We start from the raw sequence: 20,706 nt of genomic DNA on the forward strand, positions 1-20,706 counted from the left end.
GCACATGCACACAGACACACTCACATATGTTACCAGAACATGAGAGTATGTATTATATTTTCCCAATGAGAAGCACACAGAACTTTAAAAAAGAGTGAACGAACTGACTTGGGGCTGGAGTAATCACCTTTTTAGGAAAAAAAAAAAAAGTATTTGTGGTTAATTTGGAAGGACACATTATATTCCAGTGTGTAGAAATATGAGAACAGACTATGCAAGGCTGAAAGTCAGCCTACAAGATTAGGACTGGTGAGCAATACAGGTGGAGGAAGGAGAAACAGCGTTGTGAACCATCTCCACTATGAACAGAGAGAGGGAGAAGCAAGGAAGTGGATCTTTGGGGCAAGACTGATCTCAGAAACCCAGGGAGAGTTCACATTTAGGATTTAGAATAAAAGTTTAAATCATGGCTTATGAAACAAAAATAGCAATTGAATACTTCAATAAAAGAATATAATCCCTTGGAGGTTTTTAATTCTAATTTACCTCTTTAAGAAGGTGAAGCTGTCCTTTTGCTGACAAATTTAGAAACTATTTCTCCATTTTTTTTCAAGGCTTATAAATGTGTATCATGTGTGCTTACAGAGGCTTTGCTCTTAAATTTTACTTTGATAAATTTCTTATTTCTTTATACAATTCTTTAGCTAATTTCTCTAAATTTTCTTATTTTTTTCCAGCAAATTGTATGGTTCTTTATTCTGTTCTCCAGGTTTAGGGCCATTTTTGTACCTTTTTAATTTCATACGGATGTACAGTTCTTGATATTTTCTTTAAAATTGTACAGTATTTTTGGAAGACTTGATTTTATTTGAAATACGTATCTTGATTCTTTTAGCATTTTGTTTGTATCTTCTTTTTTTTTTTTTTTTTTCAGAGAGTGAGAGAAAGAGAGAGAGAGAGCCAGAGAGAGAGGGGAGGGAGGGGCAGTGGGAGAAAGAGAATCTTAAGCAGGTTCCACACTCAGCACAGAGCCAGACGTGGGGCTCAATCTCACAACCCTGAACCGAAATCAAGAGTCAAGTTGGACACTTAACCAACTGAGCCACCCAGGCGCCCCTGTATCTTTTTTATCACATAGAATAAGAAAGCTGTAAGGAATCATAGGAAATCACTGGGTCTAGATAATATCAGTGATGTCCAACCTATTTAGTGAAGGTTTTGAAATGATACTTTAAACCATCTTGGTAGGCTAAACCTGTGCTAATATTCTTGAGATAAAGTTTCTCTTTTGTTTATGCTATAATTATTATTTTTGATCGTTTTTTGTTGCCCAAAATGATAACAGCTGATATGTACTCTTCCAGTACAATCCTTTCTATTATACTAACTTCTAATTGGAGCCAGACAGTTAATGCCTATGTATTCAAAGTCTATTGGGTGACTATGCTCCCAAATCTTATTACCAAAGATTTTTTTTTAAGATTTTATTTATTTATTTGACAGAGAGAGACACAGTGAGAGAGGGAACACAAGCAGGGGGAGTGGGAGAGGGAGAAGCAGGCTTCCTGAGGAGCAGGGAACCCGATGCGGGGCTCGATCCCAGGACCCGGGAGATCATGACCTGAGCCGAAGGCAGACGCTTAACGACTGAGCCACCCAGGCGCCCCACCAAAGATTTTGTCTTGACACCTGCAGTGAATCGTGACTCATAAATAGTGCAGACGAAACATGCAAAACTCAACTCTGTTACTACGATGCATTGATAATCTGATAAAATGTCATCCATTTTCAACATGGGACTGAAAAAAGAAAAGTGAGTTAAAATGAGAACAACTGAAGATGTAGATGCAACTGCGTTCCAAAAACTTAGCTCTACCCATTTGAAGTGAAGCATAAACCTTATCAATCATATCATTTACATGGTATTTATTAAGGAACTATAGAGAAGGGAGTAAAGGAAGCACACGATGTAGACATATCCCTTGAAAGGCCTTATAACGAGACAAGAAAATTAGGACATGAGCATATGAACATTAACTAATAAAAATAAACTTGATGAAAAGGTTCTCTTTCACTTAAAACTGCTAAATTACCAGGGATACGTGATTCTTTATGTTTAACCACTGTTTTAAAAATGATACTAACAGATATTTTACCTAATTAGAATATCTTTAAAAATAACTGAACAAACTGAGGGTATTTAAATTGAGGATAATACCTGGTGGTCAATACTGGAAAGTTCATAGTTTCTACCATTTGTAAAGTAACTAAATATAAATCCAAGTTAAGTGAATATGCTCACAATATATTTACATGCACCTTACTTTTATGACTGTTATTAAAAAATATAAGAACCAGTGGCTTGAGGCATCACCAGTGTATGAATACCATTATGAATTATATTACAGTAGTAATTTGAACATTGCTGTCACTTTCTGTCTCCAACTGATTCAAAGGCTGAGCATCCTGGGGAGAACTGTAGAGAATGTTCCTTTCCACTCAACACCACACCTCCTTACCAGGGGCCCAGGGCGGACCCTCTCAGAGGCTTTCATTAAAAAAAAAAAAAAAATAAAAAAAAAAAAATCCCATTTATTTTATTTTATTTTATTTTATTTTATTTTTTATTTATTTATTTTTTTAAGATTTTATTTATTTATTTGACAGAGAGAGACACAGTGAGAGAGGGAACACAAGCAGGGGGAGCGAGAGAGGGAGAAGCAGGCTCCCTGCGGAGCAGGGAGCCTGATGTGGGATTCAACCCCAGGACCCTGGGGCCATGACCCAAGCCGAAGGCAGATACTTAATGACTGAGCCACCCAGGTGCCCTATTTTATTTTATTATGTTATGTTAATCGCCATCCATTACATCATTAGTTTTTGATGTAGTGTTCCATGATTCATTATTTGTGTATAACACCCAGTGCTCCATTCAGTACATGCCCTCTTTAATCCCCATCATCAGGCTAACCCATCCTCCCACCCTTCTCCCCTCTAGAACCCTCAGTTTGTTTCTCAGAGTCCATAGTCTCTCATGGTTCGTCTCCCCCAACGATTTTCCCCCCTTCATTTCTCCCTTCCTACTATCTTCTTCTTTTCTCTTTAACATATAATGTATTATTTGTTTCAGAGGTACAGGTCTGTGATTCAACAGTCTTACATAATTCACAGCGCTCACCATAGCACATACCCTCCCCAGTGTCTATCACCCAGCCACCCCATCCCTCCCACCCCCCACCACTCCAGCACTCCAAACCCTGTTTGTTTCCTGAGATTAAGAATTCCTCATATCAGTGAAATATGATACATGTCTTTCTCTGATTGACTTATTTAGCTCAGCATAATACCCTCCAGTTCCATCCACGTCATTGCAAATGGCAAGATTTCATTCCTTTTGATGGTTGCATAACATTCCATTGTATATATATACCACACTTTATGCATTCATCTGTACCCCGATGTTTATAGCAGCAATGTCCACAATAGCCAAACTGTGGAAAGAGCCAAAAGGTCCCATTTTAAGCGCTTGGCATTTTGTGCAGGGACCATCATCCTTGACAAATGCTATTCTGTTTGTTTGTTTTGCTTTCTACCCGTGCTAATAAATGGATACAAATAGGTTTCTTAGGTTTATCTGTCCTACCAACTTTCTCAGATGTATTTGTGTCAATTCTGTTTCAGTATGCGACTCCCTTCTATATATACTGGTGTGATGGTTAAGAAATTTATTTTAAGCAAATTAAGAGCTTAATGTCTGTCCCAGGGAATATGGCGGTCATGGGTATATGGTGATGAACAAGTCATAATCTCTATCTTTCCTGTCTCACTGCATGAAAGCTGCAATACTCAGTCCAGATTGTGGTTAAAAGTTCTTAGAGCAAGTGATGTTTCAGTGATGGAAACAAAAATGAGTAATAGCTAGTCTGTTCTTCTGGAATCTAGAAGTTCCAGGTAGAAAATTACAATGCATAGGCACTGGAATAAAAAGTAAAGCCTAGAATATTAAGGTAACTAGAAGTAGTTCAATGTAACTATATTGATGTGTGTGTTAGTCTGCAGGAGGAAGAACACAGACAAGAGCTTGGGAGAGAAGGGCCCTGAATGTCTTATTAGAAATGTGAAGATTTATGTGGAGTCACTGAAATTAAGCGACAGGGTCAGATTTTAGATATTAGAAAGATCAGTCTGGCATTATTGTGGAGAACTGAAGCAGCCCAAACTGAGACTTGGAGACCAAATAAATATCAGTTTTGGAAATGACAGTGACAGTGGCAGTAGAGTGGAGAGATTGAGTGACTTACTGGGTTTGAAGGATGAAGAGAGGTAGATTACAGGAAATATTTAGGTTTCTTACTTGTGAATGAGGAAGATGGTGCCACTATTCCCTGAGATAAGAAACACAGGAGGAATAATTTTATATAAATTAAATATATCACAGGAAGCTTTGGATTTAGATCTTATTTTTATCATTTTCTAGTTGGGGAAACCCGAGAGCAACAGAGATTAATTAAATTATTTGTCCATAACTCCACTGAAAGATGTCTAGCTGCCATAATAAATCACTTCTGTCTGACCTAAACCCATAATTTTCCTTCACACCAATGCTATATTGATACATAAAAATCAGAGCCAAATAATCTGTAGAAGATCACTTTGTATGTGATAAACCGTTTCCTGGTTTCTTATATAAAGTATCTTAGTACTTAACAAAAAGTGAGAAGAGGATAAAGTGGCCCCTCTCCAGTGCTAATGTGTGCTGGTCTTTTGTAGCCAGATAAAAGATTAGATTAACAGAAACAAAAATAGATATTCAGTCTCACAGACTTTAGAATCTCAAGGAAATGATCTCCAGATCACATTGTAAGAACCATAATTTTGTGCTTTAATTCTCTGAAAATCTGTTTGGCCCATTTCATTATAATGAAAGTGTGATATGGTAACAAGCCAGTTGGCTGCAGTCAAGTATTCTGTTGAAGGCTTCTACAATATATAAATGATGAATCTGGCTTACAAAGGGAATTTGGTGGTTAAATGAATTCCTGCTATTGCAGCACAACCTTTGGATGTTTCCTAGGCAACTAAAATACCTAAGAAATGGTGGCAGTTGAAGAAGAAAAGTGCTTTACAACTAAAGGGGAAAAAAAATACTCTTTTTTAAAATGGTGGTATGTAGCCAGACAATATTATGATTAAAAAAATTTACTGAATGAGTAATTTTCCATGATGTACAATTGAGAGCATTAAAAAAATAATTTAGGGCTAGGATGACTGTTTTATTTTTGTATTTTAGTTCCTTTTTTATTTAGTTGATTTACTATTCCTCATTTTACATTATCAAGTTGAACTTTCTACTAATCTCTTTCTATTTTAAGCAGCTTGGGCATTTTTAAAAATCTCTACCATATGTCAATTCTGTTCGGAGAAACTAAGTGTAAATCTACCTGTGAAAAACTATTTCTAATGTGTGAAGTGCATCTTTCAAACTGATAAAGATGATAAAAAGTATTCTGATCATGGCATAATGGACCCAACATGATCGAATTCAAATATACTTTTCACAGAATATGTGGAATTCAAGGTAGAGGAAAACAAATAGAAGGTTGTTGGAATATGTGAGCTGAGATGATAAGGGTCTGAGAAATAAATTTACAATGTTTGTGGTCATTTTTCAATCTTCAAACTATTTTTTATCAGAAATTAATAGTGCATTTTGTTCCATTGAACTTCAGAATATTCTAGTAGTTTCTCAATATCATGAAAAAAATCCTAAGTTATATTGGACTTAATATTACCTTTTTTTTTTTTAATAAAGGCAACGGGCCATATAATGATGACATTTTTTTCTTTCAGTCAGATGATAGTAGTGTTTGGTGTTTGCTATAGGATATCTTTTCCAGGGTACTCAGTTTTCAGGGACCTGCTAACCCTTCTTAGGCGAGGAAACTAAAAATACCATTCCTAAAATTCAAGTGGATCCAAAACATTTGAAAAGCATGTTCAAAAGCATCTTGCTCTCATCTTTTGTTCTTTGGTATTTATATTGACCCAGAACCCAGCGTGAATGTTGTGCTATTATGGATCATTGATTTCTACGGAATGTCCATGAAATCTCAATTTTACATTGCAAAGCTTTCTGAGAAAGACAGTGTTTTCCTTACTGATATCGTGCTTTAAAAAATACAACATATCTATGTGTTTCTTTCAGATTCTTTTAAAAAAATTAATTAGAAATCAAATTGGCAAAAGTAGCTTTACAAAAAAAAGAAAAAAAAGGAAAGGAAAGAAGAGTCTCAGATATTCTGGATAGATTTTGCCTACATAAATAGAAGTACTTTGAATAAAAAAGATTCAGACACAAAATAGGTTCTCCATAACAACACACGGAAATTTGGAAATTTCTAGATAGATTTATGAGAAATTTACCACATACTTCAAACTACATTACATTCTTCTAACATCTCTGATAGTGAATAAGCTAGAAAGATAGAAAAGTTTGAATAACTCAAAATTAATATGGAAAAAATAATTTATAGTTTTTAAGAAAATACTCTAATTTGAACTCAATTATTCTTTTAACACAAGTTGATTGGATATAAAATTATTTTTATTTCTATAAACACTTCAAGTAGAATTTCATGCATATAATATATTTAAAAGGTGGAATATTTGCATGATGTTGACAAGTTCATATTGAATAGGAAAAACGAAGCCTGACCTAACTGAATCTCAAGAATAGTCTGTTTTAAGGATTTACATAATCAAAGTAAATTTCAGCAGCATCTCCTCTGATGTAAAACTACATGGCCCTGCATTTAAATGGCATCAAAGAATAAATAGATTCATTAGGTCATGTTGCCCTGCCTATTAAAATTAAAGGAGAATTTTCTCTCTTAATACCAGTAATAGACGTTTTTCCCCAATGAACTGGTTTATTTTTATCTTATGGACACAATAACTAACCAACTGTGTTTCCCTTTTACATTGACCACTTATAAATTCAGAATTAATTTTGAGGACTACCTCTAGCAAGTAAGTAGAATATCAAGACATGTCTTTATTGCATTAATATTACTTCTTAAATAATCTTATTTGTTCTATAATTTATCCTTTGCTCTAACTTCCTTATACTATCTTTATTCATTCCTGTATTATTGGGATAGTCCATACTTGCTGTACTATCCAAACTCAAGACTTCCAGGGTTGATGCAACAGAAAAAGAAAGAGCATACAGTGAGTGATGTCCGCAGCACGACTGATTAAAACATCCCTGGTCATGTCCCTCCATCCACATTACCAATTTGGCATTAATTTGGCATTAATCTACAGACAAAAGTGCCTTTGTTGGAGTTACATTGAACCCAACACCATACGTTAAGGAACTAGGGAAGAGTCTCACTCACGATTGCAGTAATTAATAGGCATACACAACTCAGTCCTGGCTGTGGACCCTGCAGTGGCCCATGAACATCTGTAGCCCCTCTTGTTTGTGGTACAGGAGCCCCTGGAAAACTCCATCTCAGACAATCACCCACGGACAAGAGGGCCTTTGTGAAGTTCAGATTTCTAGTGAAGAAATTCCACCATACCTTGTTGGAGAAAAAAAAAACAAAAAACAAAAAACAGAAAAAAAAAAAAACACAACAACATATAAGTCTGGACACTTTGGAGAGAGTAAGAGGAACAGTTTGACTTTACCAATGTTACCCCTCCTCAAGGCAATAGGGCTCAGAGCCAAGAGAGATCTTCTCAGCCTGTGATTTTTACTGTTGAGGAAAGTGAGAGAGGATGTGTGAGTACCCAGCTTCCCCAGTTGTGAGGAATCCTGACAAAGAATCTCATTTCTCCCTTGTCCCATCCAGAATACTGAATCATGAGCTGCATGAATTGGTGGGGGGTGGAGGAGGAGATTGGGGAGCCATAGATAGGATGCTCAGAGGCATTAAAGGGATGCAGATTCTACTAACTGCATTGCAGACTCCATCAAGAGATGCCCACCCATGTACTGCTAGGGACATCTTGCCCATGGATCCCCCCACTGGTTCATGGGCACCCCCTACACACCTTACATTACACACAGACAGACACACACACTCCTTGTGACTGTCTTTCTATGGACACTCCCTATGGTAGCAAGAGTAAGCTTTGGCAAATAGCTAGTGAGCATGCACAGAAAACCAGCCAAAACATGCAGGCCAAGGAAAGACCGCGATCTTGAACTTTAGTGCCACCCTAGGGAAAACAAAAAGGAGCAGACAGCACTCAGCCTGGTACATTGCAGGATCAAAAGAAGGCATACAAGCTTAAGAATTCTGCCACAACAGGGAGCAAGAAGCATGGAGCAGGTATACCCAGAGAAGGTCTGAAAAAGGCTCAAAATCCCTAGAAGGGCTGATGAAAGATGTTTCTCTCTTGAAGGAAGTTAGTAGAGACTGGAAGAGGTGTCTATTACTTCAAATGTGAAGACAGCAACACTCTCTCTCTCTCAAATAAATAAATAAAATCTTTAAAAAAATAAAAATAAATAAAAAGGGAGGGAGTGAAAGAGTAGAATTTTTGTATGCAATCAAAATTAAATGGTTATCAAAATAAAATGCAATGTTATATCTATAATATATTTTATGTAAGCCTCATGGTACCCCCAAAACAAAAACCTACAGTAGATACATAAGAGATGAAGAGAAGGGAATCAAAAGATACCACTATAGAAAATCATCAGTTCACAACAAAGAGCAGCAGAGGGAGAAAGGGACAAGGGAACTAAAAATTAGCCAGAAAATAATTAAGTTGGCATTAGTGAGTCCTTACCTGTGAATAATTACTCTAAATGTAAATGGATTAAATTCTCCAATCAAAAGGTATAGAGTAGTTGAATGAATTAAAAAACAACACCCAACTGTATGCTGCCTACAAGAGACTCACTTAAGCTTTAAGGATGCACATAGGCTCAAAGTGAAGGATGGATAAGATATTCCACGTCTCTGCAAGTGAAAACCAAAAACGGGCAAAGGTAGCTACACTTACTTCAGACAAAATAGTCTATAAGCCAAAAACTATAACACAAGGCGATGAAGGTCATTATGTTATGATAAAAGAGTCAATTAATCAAAAAGTTATAACAATCATAAATATATATGCATCTGACATTAGAGAAGCAAAATATATTAAGCAAATACTGACAGATCTGAATGAAGGAAGAGATAACAATACAATATAGTAGGGGACTTCAATATTCCACTTTCAACAATGGTTAGATCATCCAGACAGAAAATCGATAAGGGAATGTTAGATTTGAACTATGCTTTAGACTAAACGGACCTAACAGTCATATACAGGACATTCCATCCAACAGCAGCAGAACTCACATTCTTTTCATGCATACATGCAAAATTTTTCAGATAGACTATATGTGAGGCCACAAAACAAGTCCTAATAAATTTAAGAAGAATGGATTCATATCAGGCATCTTTCCAAAGCACAAGAGTATAAAACTAGGAATCAATAACAGAAGGAAAGCTGGAAAGTTCACAAATGTGGAAATAAACTAAACACTTCAGCAATCAGTGGGTCAGAGAATAAATCAAAAAATATCATGAAACAAATTGAAATGTAAAGTTAACACAAAACTTAAAAGATGTCACAGAAGCAGTTCTAATTGGAAGCTATAGCAATAAATGCTTATCTCAAGAAAAAAAAAAAAAAAACCTCAGATAAACAAACTAACTTTACACTTCAGGGAACTAAAAAAAGACAAACTAAGCCTAAAATTAGCAGAAGGAAAGGAATCAACAAAGGCTGGAGCAAAAATTTATGAAATAGAAACCAGAAAAATAATAGGAAGGTCAACAAAACCAGGACCTGATTTTTGGGAAAGATAAACAAAATTGACAAACCCTCAACTAGACTAAGAAAAAAAGGAAGAGTCAAATAAATAAAATTAGAAATGAAAGAAGAGGTATGACAACTGATATCAGAGAAATACAAAGGATCATAAAATACTATTATAAACAATTATATGTTCCCAAAATTGGATAATTTAGAAGAAATTGACTAAATCCCTAGACGTACACAACCTGCAAAGACTAAATTATGAAGAAATAGACATCAAAACAGATCAATAATGAGTAAAAGGATTGAATCAGTAACCAAAATTTCATCAAAAAAATAACGCCCAAGCCCAGGTGATTTCACTAGTGAATTCTACCAAATGGTTAGAAGAATTAATATTAATCCTCAAACTGTTCCCAAAAAAATCAAAGAGAAGGAAACACTTCTAAACTCATTTATAAGGCTAGCATTACCCTGATACCAAAGTCAGAAAAGGACACTATAAGAAAAGAAAGCCACAAGCTAATATCCCTGGTGAAATATGAATGCAAAAATTCTGAACAAAATATAGTAAACCAAATTCAATAGCACATTAAAAGTATCATAGACCATGATCAAATAGGATTTATCCCTAGGATGCAAGGATGTCTCAACATACACAAATAAAATATACATCACATTAAGAGAATGAAAAATAAAAATCATATGATCATTTCATTAGATGCAGAAAAATAATTTGACAAAATTCAACATCCTTTCATGATAAAAATTCTCAACAAATTGGGTATAGAAGTAGAGTATCTCAACGTAATGAAGGCTATGTATAACAAGCCCACAGCTAACATCATACTCAAGGTGAAAGATTAAAATCTTTTCCTTTAAGGTCAGAATAAAAACAAAGGTGCCCACACTCACCACTCCTTTTCAACATAGTACTGGATGTCCAAGCCAGAGCAATTAGGCAAAATAAAGAAATAAAATACATCCAAATTAGAAAAAAATAGAAATGTCTTTATTTGCAGATTAATCAAAACTATTAGAACTAATCAATGAATTATGTAAATTTGCAAGATACAAAATCAACATACAGAAATGTGTTGTGTTTCTATACACTAACAATAAAATACCTGAAAAAAGAAATTTTAAAAGAATCCCATTCAAAACAGCATCAAAAAATATTTAAGAATATGGGGTGCCTGGGTGTCTCTGTGGGTTAAACTTCCAACTCTTGGTTTTGCCTCAGGTCAGGATCTCAGGGTGGTGGAACAGATCCCAGCATTGGGCTCTGCGCTCAGTGCAGAGTCCATTTGTTCCTCTGCCTCTTCCCCCTTGTCCCTCCCCCTGCTAGCATGTTCTCGCTCTCTTAAATAAATAAATAAATAAATAAATAAATAAATAAATAAACAAACAAAATTTAAAAAATGTATTTAGGAATAAATTTAACTAAGGAGGTGAAAGATCTGTACACTGAGAAGTATAAGACTCTGGTGAGAAAAACTGAAGAAAGTGCAAATAAATGGGACAATATCTCATGCCAAAAGAATTGATATTATTAAAATATCCATACTACCTGAAGCCACCTATAGATTCAGTGCAATTACTATCAAGATTCCCATGGTATTTTTTAGAACAAAAAGAAAAGAAAAAAGAAAAGAAAAAGCTCAAAGAGCCAAAGTAGTCTTTAGAGAGAAGAACAAAGCTGGAGGCATCAGACTTCCTGATTTCAAACTATAGTACAGAGTTATAGAGATCAAAACAGTATGGTACTGGCATAAAAATAGAAGAAAGGACCAATGGAACAGAATTAAAAGCCCAGAAATAAACCCTAACATATATGGTCAACTAATATTTAACAAAGGGGCCAATATTACTTAATGGGAAAACTACATGCAGAATGAAATTAGACCACTTATCTTATACCACTCACAAAAATTAACTTAAAATGGATGAAAGACTTAAAAATAGGACCCAAATTTGTAAAACTCCTAGACCCAAAGAAAATACAAAGAAAAATTCTTTGATATTGGTCTTGGCAATGGTTTTTTGAATATGATACAAAAGCACAAGCAACTAAAGCAAAAATAAATGGGACTACATCAAACTAAAAAGCTTCTGCATGATGAAAGAAACAATCATCAAAATGAAAAAGCAACGTACAGAATGAAGGAAAATATTTGAAAACCATATATCAGATATGGAGTCAATACCCAAAACATATAAAACTCATGCACTCAATAGCAAAAAACAAACAAACAATCTGATTTAAAGATGGAGAAAGGAACTGAATAGACATTTATTCAAAGAAGACATACAAATGGCCAACACATACATGAAAAGGTATTCAACATCACTGATTATCAGGGAAATGCAGATCAAAACTGCAGTGAGGTGAGGTATCTAACCTTATATCTTTTAGAATAGCTGTCATCAAAAAGAGAAGAGATAAAAAGTCTTAGCAAGGATGTGGAGAAAAGGGAACCCTTGTGCACTCTTGGTGGAAATGTAAATTAGTATAGACACTATGGAAAACAGTATGGAGATTTCTCAAGAAATTAAAAATGAAATGACTATATGATTGAGCAATCTCACATATATTTAATGAATATTACTCAGCTATGAGAAAGAAGGAAATTCTGCTATTTCGGCCAACATGGAATGGATCTTAAGGACATTATGCTAAGTGAAATTAGTCAGACAAAGACATGATATGTGGAATATATATGTGCATATATATATACACACACACACACACACACACAGTATATATATGTGGAATATATATATATGTATGTGTATATATATATATATATATATATATACATATACTGTACATATGTGGAATCTAAAGCTAAACTCACAGAAACAGAGAGTGGAATGTATTATTACTAGGGATGGGGGGACAGGGGTGGGGAATGGGGAGAACTTGGACAGAAGGTATAAAGGTTCAGTTGTAAGATGACTAAGTTCTGTGTATCCAATGTGCAGCATGGTGATTACAGTTAATAATACCGTATTATGTAATTGAATTTGCTAGACAGTAAATTGTAAATGTTCTCACCACAAAAAAGAAATGATAATGATTTGTGGTGAGAGCAGTGTTAACTAACCCTACTATGGTAATCATTTTGCCATGTATAAGTGTATCAAATCATGTTGTACACGTTAAACTTAGACAATGTTACATATCAGTTATATCTCAGTAAAGTGAGGAAAAAATTAGCAAAGAACAGTCAGCATATCTGCAATTAAGAATATCTGCTAGGGAATAACATAATTCATTTTGACTCTTCATACGTTGGCCATAACTGGTCTCATAACCTCAACTAACTGCAATATATTCTGAGGAATGTAGTGAAGCACATTCAGTATTGGGTAGTGTCACTCTGCTATACAGGAGGTTCTCAGTAAAGTGTCTTTGATGAAAATGTTGTGCACATTAGAGTGTATGACATTGTAACAAAAGGCAGAGGGATGATATTAATGAAGAAATCCTAGAGTTAAAAGGCTAGTTAATATGCCACATATTTGAAACAAATGGAAGGATAAATTGCAAATTCAAAAGAGGGCACGATAAGCCAATCTCAATATTTAGAGAATTTTGACAAATAATTGATTCACATTTTGAGCACTATCTCTTAGTATTCAAAAGAGAAATCCCAAGATTTTCAGAGTCACCTGGTAAAGAATCTCAAAGGTTTTTGAGAGATTCTATCATCACATATCATAACTTCAAGTACTCTTCTCCTTGAAGGGAAAGTAACAAAGCAGAATTATTCATTGGGGATTATGCTGATAAAATATTCACAGTTCCTATTAAAGCAATAATGTGCCAGTTTTTAAATTACTGAACTATTCTGTTTGTTATTTTCAAGGGAATCTTATTAGCAAAGATAGAACACACTAACATGATTTTGCTTTGGGATTCATCACATGTCTGATTAGAGAGTATTTAAAAGTACATTTCAGATATCCTCTCCTTACTTGCTATAAACAAGTTGAAATGACACTTAAGTATTCTCCGGGTTATAAAATTCAGAGGACATGAAGGAACACTGTAACTTGTGAAATTGTATCAGCAATGCACATAATAATGTAGACAGTAAAAATAAATAAAAGGATCAGCATTACAGTTTTAACTGTAACTAGATCTAATTCTGTATGCATAGAATTACCCCCAGAAGCATTCTGGAAATAATTTGTAGCACACAGCATCACCTTGTTCCAGAAACATCATAATGCAAGTTCATGGTTCAACTTAACATGGAAACTTAGTCACTTGCCCATTGAATGACCCAGTTAGCTTTGATCTGGAAATATATATCTTATCAAACAGAAAAAGTAAGTAGTTTTTTTCCCCCCAAATTTAAACTTCAATAATTGATTGATCCAATTTACATAAAGAACCCATTCTGATATAAGCAAACCAGATCTGTAAATCTGTATTTTTAAAAAAATTCAAAAGGTGACTTATCTATTTGTTCAATACCTCTTTAGTTTAATATAATTATCTAAAATAAACTGCCCATGTTGCTTCACAGCATTTTCACAGCATTTTCAAATTGTTGGGCAGAAAGTGAATTTTCATATTAGAAAATTGGTTAACAGTTTTTATTTAGTAAGAGCTCACGAATTAATTGCAAATAGTCATATATACCAACAAGAAAGTCAACTGTTTGCAAAAGATGGATATCCTAGTTATAAACTAAGGAAAAGTGCATTTTTTTTCTAATCAAGTAAGCCCTAACACAAGAAATGTGAAACCAGCAGATGTGCAGAAAATAAAGTCACACTTTATTACTACCTCCCAACTCTTTAAAATGAACAGGGAGGAGGGAGAGGGTTCTGAGGCCTGGCAAGATTAAGACTGTTAGCTCTCCCTAATCCAGGTATTAACCCTGTGATCTGGAGGGCCATGAGGAATCTGGGGTCTGGTTCATCTGGTCGAGAGACTGACAGTCATTGTATAGGCAGATCCCAACAGGTGGAGCAGCATGAGCATGGAACAGAGTGGTTGCCTTGTTGGATTTGCCTTTCCCCCCCAAAAAGCATCAAGGGGAGTGCCTTTTTTTAATAACTAACTCATCTAGTTATGACATTTATCAAAAGGCATGGATTTATAAGCACAGTTGACCTCTAGATAAAGCAACGTCACTAAAACCAACCACAGTCATAATTCTTACATTGTACTTGCCCACAAATTTAAATTTCTAACACAATTGCATCACTTTGTTTATGATTTAGAACCTATAGCATCAACTTATTTAAAAGTCCATCTGGTGACCAGAAAGAGATACTCTTTTCTAAGAAAGTATTTACTTAGAGGACATAAACCCCTCAAGAAGGATTTTCCTGAGAATTTGAAAATATATCTCACAGCTAAGGAAGCATGGAAAATGTTTGCCCTAAATAATAGCATGCAGGTATTGATATAAACAAAGGCGTTTATGAAGATGTGCGGACCAAACGGAAGCCTGGTAGATATGCTGTGATTGATGTGAGCTCAGAACCTAAAGGAACATAATGATAATGTAAATAAATGAAGTGGATCAGGAATAAAACGTAGAAAAATGAAATGTGTACTTCCTGGTTCCAGAGGTCAGCTGCTGCTTAGCTCCAGCCAATTACTGACATGCAGAAATGTGGGCTTGGTATTGCCAAATCTGCTTTTTAAGTAAACTGAGAAATATGGGAAGGCTATAAAAAGGGATGTTTTTGAAAAAGGGTAAGTGGAACAAATATGGTAAGGGAAGGAGCAAGAAGGGAAAAACTGAAACAGATGGTCAGGTGCATTAAGGAATGGGGGAAGGCTGTAGCTTCCAGCAACAAGGTATTCAAGTCTCCATCCCCGCCTCCATGTTTCAAAGGCATTATCTTAACTAATGATCTAGTGTCCAGTCTATGTTACTTATTTCACACACTTATATATTGTTTCACAGAGCAAAGTGGTGATCTAATTAGTGCCAGATAAATATACAGGTGACGCTGAGAAAGCTCATAGACTAAAAGATTTGTTGTACTCAAATATATTGTAATCTGCAAATTCGATGCCAGGAGCTGTGCAAGTGCAGAAAACAAGGAAAGTTTTTTGAAAACACGAGTAGGTTTTTGGATAGAGACTAAATTCAAGTCAGTTCACCAAATGAAATCTCATATTTGACTCTATGAAGTTGAGTGCTTTTACTAAGTTTATGCATATTCTAAGTAGGTTAACCTCATTTTTAACTCAGTAGATGTATACTACTTTATATTGAATTTTTATAAAATTCATCAATTTGAAATTATGAAGGTGAACATGATATATATATTTAGTTCTACTTTTAGGCCTATCCTCTAGTCTACTTTTTGTAATGAGATTTTATAAACATTAATGGGAACATTAGCTTATTGAAAACTCATGAAATAAATGAAACTTACATGTATCCTTTTTGTAACATACCAACTGTGTGCTCACCCTGAGTCAGGCACTGTGCTAAGTGCTGAGTATGTAATGGTTTAGAGTAAAAGAATAGGCAGCAATGCAAAAGGCAACAGGAAGATGGCATAGAGATGAAAGTGTTAATGGTGGACAAAGTTGAACTTAAGGTGAAAAGTACAAACAGGAATAAGAGGATTCCCTTTTACTAATAATTGTTGTGAGCTAAAATTCAGATGGACATCATTAACTATTTGAAATGTTAAATTACATAAAAATATCTAAACAAAAGCTTCTGGAAACAAAACGAAAACATTAACAGAAACATGAAGATGTGTGTCACCCTTTATACTTTATCAATAACTATCCAGTAATATAAATATCAAAAGGGCAGAGGACAACGATCTGCATAGTTTAATACAATTACATATTATTAATACTAACAAACATACCTGGTTATCTATAACAAGAACAGAAAAGAGAATATCTTCACTACACTTTTAAAAAATTGTTCATACATTAAGGCACAAAGAAACCTCCATAAAATTTCCAGAAGCCAAAAAAGATAAACTTTAAAATGTGTAACAAATATAAAATATCAACTACTTAAATTTTTGAAATTTAAAAACTCCTTTCTAAGCCATTATTCAGTCAAAAGGAAAAAAAATAATTTCCTACTTTATTTAGCTATCTAGGAAAATAAAATTAATGATACCACTCTACATAAAAGGATGCAACTAGGTTTGAACACAAGCAAAATCATAACTTCAGCATTTTTTCAACACAAACCAAGAAAGAATAAAAATAAGCAGATTTCAACAAAGAAACAAAAAATAAGCAAGTAGGACAATTTTAATAAAACCAATGCATTAATGCATTTCAAAATGGAAAAAGAAACTGAATAGATTGTATTAAGATCAGTTTTTCTAATAAATAGTAAATTAAAAAGTGATGTGCTAGGTGAAGCTTAAAGATTAAAAAAGTAGATGTTTTGCATTTATGAAAGAAATATTTTTCCATACACACACACACATGCATGCACACATATCCTATATAAAGAGATCCCAAAAGTTGCCAAAACTGTCTCAAATTGATTTTTACCCCAAATGTTCTGCTCCTAATAATTTCTAAAAATACTTTCTTCTTTAATCCAACAGTCTGAAGCCTATTTGCCTTTCCCTCAAGAAGGTGGCTCTCATAAATTACTTTTAGTATGATCTTATATATTGTTAACATAGTTTCTTTTTCACTGAAATAACTAGCACTCAATTCAAACTAGCTTACTAATAGCAACAAAAGGTGGAGGAGAATAAATGTGGGCAGGGTGGGTTGCACACTTTGCATTAGGCAGGACTACATCCGGGACTTTTGTCACTATTTTCTTGCCCTTTCTTTACATTTTTCATCTCTGCTTCTGATTTTGTATCAGCCTTAACTTCTCCTATCACCATTGGCTTCCAGACTTCTTTTCCTGCCCATCACTCAACACTGTAAATGTGGTTGATGAAATGGGTGCTAGCCATTAGCATCACATCCTCCAACTAAGAGATACTGAGGTCATATCTATGACCCAAGAGATAAAGTAGATAACATAACAGGATCAGGAATCAAAATGGATTCAGACATTTTACCATCAACTCTGAGAGATAGAAGGCAGTGGTTATGTAATTCTGAAATGAACACCATATGCTCTGAAAATATTCCAAGGAAAAGTTTTCTATCCTAAAATTATATTCTCAGCCAACTTTTTAATCATATACAATGATCAATTTTCTATAATGCTGTGTTTCCAAAATTTACCGCATGTGCATCTTTCTCAGGCAGATATACTGAGATGTCCTTCACCAAAAAGGAGTAAATCAAGAAGGAGGGAGAGGTAAATTCAGGGAACAGGGTATCCATCACAAGAGAGAGAAGAAGAAGATTCCAAGCCAAGAGGAAAGCTACTCAATAGAGCAAGAGAAATAATTAGTCCAGACTGGAACAGGAGGATGAAGGAGTCCAAAGGGATATATCTAAGAAAAAAAAAAAAAAAAAAAGGTAAATAACCAAAGGCATTTTAAGTGGTATCAGAGAGTTTGGAGCCAAATTATTTTATTTTTTTAAAGATTTTATTTATTTATTTGACAGAGAGAGACACAGTGAAAGAGGGAACACAAGCAGGGGGAGTGGGAGAGGGAGAAGCAGGCTTCCCACTGAGCAGGGAGCCCGATGCGGGGCTCGATCCCAGAACTCTGGGATTATGACCTCAGCCGAAGGCAGACGCTTAACGACTGAGCCACCCAGGCGCCCCAGGGGGCCAAATTATTTTAAAAACTGAGATGGAAAAAGTGGGGAGGAAAAAGTTCTATAAAAAAAATAAAATAAAATCTTAATATGCAGTTTTCTCAATTGTAAGTCGTATTTAGCCAACTGTTAAGAGCATAAACACTGAGTAATAGCCTGACCTTATTATATCAGAACACTGTATTGGCTGAATAGAGGAAGGGAAGTATACGTGGTGAGAGAGTATTAGATATTTAAATATCTTTCATATTAAACATTCACTATACAATATCTAACATTAAATATCACATAGAAATATGTATATGTATGAGCATACTTTTAAAAAGCATTGAAGAATATAGTCATTGAGAAGCATGAATTGAATTGGATTGGGGGACTGCTCTTTTTCATTATAAATTTAACATTTGAATTTCTTTACCTATTTTATTTTTATAAAAATAATTAAAATAATGCATTTTTAAGGAAGAGGCAATTTTTCTGCTGGTTCCAACAGACAGAAACACTTCCAGCAAACATCACATGCCCAACTCCTCTGACCAGGGGAGGGGCTATTGATTAGAGAGAAACTCATTACATGTCTGCCTCTGTGATCGAAGGAGAAGGATATTTTATTAAAAGACAGTCATAAGGTGGGAAATGAGGTCTTTCTGACTAATATGAAAAAAGGTGCATGTAGGTGGAATATGTTTAATACCTGAGAAAACGTACTGGCTTCTTCGTATATCAAATATCATTTAAACATAGTATATTTTTGAAGATTTCTATAGTTAGATGAGTAAACCCTATTCTGGCTACAGAAATTTTATAGACAGACCTCAATGAAAAATTGAGTCTTGTTTAATTATTAGTTTGATTAGTCCAAATTCAACATATTTTAAAATTCTACATGAATGTTTCCCAAGGCAAAACATGCAGAAGGTTAGTAGAGAACCATTTGATTTTTAGATTGACATGAAACAATAGGCATTATACAATGTCAGTGAATACTTGCACTAAAAATAGAACAGCCTCAAGAAAGTGAAGTATCTCATGGTGTTAGAGCTTCTATTAAAAACTAAATTAATACATTCACTCTCAGTTGAAATTTTTAGTGAGGTTGGTTATGCGACTTGCTAGTGAACATGTGCTGTGATTCTTTCTTTCATTGACTATTTTAATTAAATTTTTTTAATGAGGAGAAAAAATAAGTCAGAGGCTATAGAACATATGAAGAACAATGAAAATAAAGAATGTTCTGAAATATGTGATTTGACAACACTGCTGAGAAGCAGCATGGTGTAATGGTGGCAGTTTCTTGTTCAAGTTCTGGCTCTGCCTTTCTGAGCTGTAGGACCTCAGTCAGTGTACTTGATCTTTCTCTGCCTCAGTTTCAACACGGATAAAGGAGGGATAATATTAGTGTCTGTGTCATACTGTGCCTATGAATATTTGATGAAATAATATATGTAAAGTATTAAGATAATGCCTGGCACATAATTAAGCCCTAGCTAACTAGTAGCTATCGTTATTGCTCTTTTCTTAATCCTATGTTTCCTTTTGATACAGCATGCTACATATCTTTCTTATCTTAACTGAGAATTTTTGTTGTTACTCATTTGAAAAAAATATTCTGAAGTACTGGGGAGCTCAGTTAACGCTATTCCTTGGGAAGGTACTGATGATTATTTTTCCATCTTTAGTGTCTGATCCAGAACGCTTTATGCCTGTAAAATATTCAGTTCATGGAGATATGGAATTGAATGGAAGGACAACGGTCAGTTGTTAGCACTTAAAAGAAAGAAATTAAAGGGATTGAGACTCAGAAGAGAGGTTTTTCTACTAGGTATGTTTCTTGAAAAATTATCTAGAATCATTTCCACTAGCTTAATTCTTACACATATCAGCAAATACTTGTCTTTCAAAGGCATTTCTAGGTGCTTCTTAACTACAGCGGTAGCTGTTCACAGAAATACAGCCAGATCTCTCCCACCTTCTTTGTTCTCTTTCTTAGGTCAGCCCCCGTCACTGTCACCACACCACCAGGACACGGACTTTCCTGGCCGCTAGAATTAAAGCATACTTGTCATTTCGTGTTTGATCTTTTAGAAAAATAGATGCAGTGTACTAATTGAATATAATAGAAAGGATAGTGGGATCCTAAAACATTACAACTGCTAAGAATTTGCTGAGGCCCAAATGCTTTATTTGTTATTAAGCAAGTGGATTCCAAGAGGCAAAATAGTTTGCACAAGTTTGAATAGCTA

At 34.7% G+C, this 20,706-nt stretch overlaps 1 protein-coding gene across 44 annotated transcripts in view; it reads left to right on the forward strand.

Moving 5' to 3' along the window:
- PTPRD (protein tyrosine phosphatase receptor type D) overlaps positions 1–20,706 on the forward strand; it is a 2,332,398-nt gene that overhangs the window by 224,822 nt on the left and 2,086,870 nt on the right. The window contains exon 1 of one of the 44 annotated variants that reach the window (XM_032392362.1): positions 18,898–20,285. The exons of the other annotated variants lie outside the window; for them this stretch is intronic. The gene's annotated coding sequence lies outside the window, so the exon portion shown is untranslated. Of the gene's footprint in view, positions 1–18,897; positions 20,286–20,706 lie in introns of those variants that run through there. 44 annotated transcript variants of the gene reach the window in all.

This window comes from Phoca vitulina, unplaced genomic scaffold (assembly GCF_004348235.1).
Source record: "Phoca vitulina isolate PV1807 unplaced genomic scaffold, GSC_HSeal_1.0 scaffold67, whole genome shotgun sequence".
NCBI lineage: Eukaryota > Metazoa > Chordata > Mammalia > Carnivora > Phocidae > Phoca > Phoca vitulina.